Below are 2,500 nucleotides of genomic sequence, written 5' to 3'. Positions count from 1 at the left end.
CATGGATTTTGTTCCCTGTCTCACAGAACTTTATCAGGTCTGTTATGTTTGCATTGAATTGATGTTATTGCGATGTTCCACCAGTATTTCTTGATTTTAAAGGTGTGAATACCTACTGGTTCTGATTTTGATATTTATATCAGTACAGTTCTTCCTATGGATAGCATTATAAATAGTCTTTGCGACTATATCATGCACTAGAGGCAGGTAATGTCTCGTAGATATCAGCTGCTGATAATGTGGGTGATATCTTCCACATTGGTATATCAGAGCCGACATCTTTTATCACAAAGTGGAGATTTGGAGATATCTTTGTTCTTTTGTTTATCAGGAATTTAGTAGCTATCACCTGTTCCTAGATAGCCATGGCATATCCTTCTAGCTGGGTTGTATCTATCGCAGGTTCAGGAGAGGCTACTCTTCCTCTCAATACTGTTGTTGGCTTCTAGCTTACGGGAAATATACTCATAAATGCATGTACGTATTCATGTATGTATGTATGCATGCATGTATGTATGTATGCGTGTATGTATGTATGTATGTATGTATGTATGTATGTATGTACGTATGTATGTATACATGTATGTGTGTATGTATGTGTGCATGCATATATATATATATCTATGTATATATATGTATGTATATGTGTATGTGTGTATGTATGCATGTATATATATATATATATATATATAAATATATATGTATGTATTTATATGTGGATATATATGTATGCATGTATGCCGATTGCTGTAGCTCTTGTATTTCCTTTACGCAAAAACCAGTACAAACTGAATTAAACCTGTTTCTGAAACATGCGAACAATGTGTAGCGAACAATGAACATTCGCTTGGCTGAACCAACGGTGGCCATATGATAACGCTATGAATGAATCCATTTATATGTGTGTATGTATGTATGTGCACACATAAACACATACACACACATATGCATGTATATATGCATATACAAATGTGTGTACGTCTGTGTGTGTGTATATATATATGTCCATAATGTATATCAGTGATTTGTGCCCGTGTATATATATATATATATATATATATATATATATATATATATATATATATATATACGTATACATGCATACAGTTATACATACGACTATAGGCTGCGGTTTGAGAGAGAGCGGTATTGAATCTATTTCTGACTACCAGCTGTACTACCAGACTGAATTATAATGAGAAGAAATACTGCAGAAAAAATTGAAATGAGAAAAAGTGAAATGAAAAAAAGTTAGAGAAAAGAATTAAAACAATGAGACGAGAACTAAACGTAAAAATAATCATCAAATATGTAAAGAGCAAACTAAAACCAAAACAAATTCAGAAATTAGCATATAAATGGAGTATTTTATATTTAAATTAAAATTTTTAAATGTGCGTGTTAAAAATGTAAAAAGTTAAATCGTTGAAGAATTAAAATTTAAAAATTATTGAACTGATAACTAAAAATAGGTTTAGCTGTTTGGTAAGACGCTTGCTTCCCCACCAGATGGTTCCGGGTTCATTCTTAATGCGTGGCACCTTGGGCAAGTGTCTTCTACTATAGCCTAGGGCCGATCAAAGCCTTTTGAATGGATTTGGTAGACGGAAACTGAAAGAAGCTCGTCTTATATATGTGTTTAGCAAACTTGCACATGCAAGTGCTACCAGTCGAAAGCTCCGCATACCAGAAGCCAGCAAGTGTATGGGGTCATCAGGAGAGAATGCGCGCCGTTTCGGGGCCTACCTCTCGACGGCATCAATGCGCACCGGGCCCCCTCACTGATATCAGGCCCCGCTTGGTAGACCAACTGGTTATCAAATAAAGCTCAATATTCTCCTAGCCATCGGTCAACGTCTCTTTTTAGCCAATTCCAGTGGCTAGCATTTTCCACTGTAGTTTGGATATCGTTCATAGCGGTATTTACCTTACGATGAGTTAGGCCTAACGATAACAACAGTCGCCTCACAATGTGTCCAACGAATCCTCTACATCCGACTTCGATTGGAAAATGCTCCGCTTTCCATCCTGCGTGTTCACATTCTTCGAGCAGGTTTACATAACGGTCAATCTTTCGAGCCCGAGCGATTCCGTGTTATATTTCAAGAGGAACCGTTAACTCGACTAGTATAAATAACTCGACTAAGTATAAATAAGAATAAATGAATATATGTTAGCGCGTGATAAAGAAGCGCATTCTGTAACTACATGGTTTAAGGTTCAGTCCCACTGCGCGGCACTTTGGAAAGGTTGGCTTTTCTTTTACTTCTTTCAGTCATTTTACTGCGGCCATGCTGGAACACCACCTCTAATCGACTATATGGACCCCCAGGCCCAATTCTTTGTAAGCCTAGTACTTATTCTATTGGTTTACGTTTGCCGAACTGCTAAGTTACGGGTGACGTAAACGCATCAGCATTGGTTGTCATGCGATGTTGGGGGGACAAACACAGACACACACACATATACACAAGCATATATATATATATATATATATATA

The sequence above is a fragment of the Octopus bimaculoides genome, chromosome 19, assembly GCF_001194135.2.
Source record: "Octopus bimaculoides isolate UCB-OBI-ISO-001 chromosome 19, ASM119413v2, whole genome shotgun sequence".
In the NCBI taxonomy this organism is placed as follows: domain Eukaryota; kingdom Metazoa; phylum Mollusca; class Cephalopoda; order Octopoda; family Octopodidae; genus Octopus; species Octopus bimaculoides.
This window is presented reverse-complemented; position numbering follows the sequence as displayed.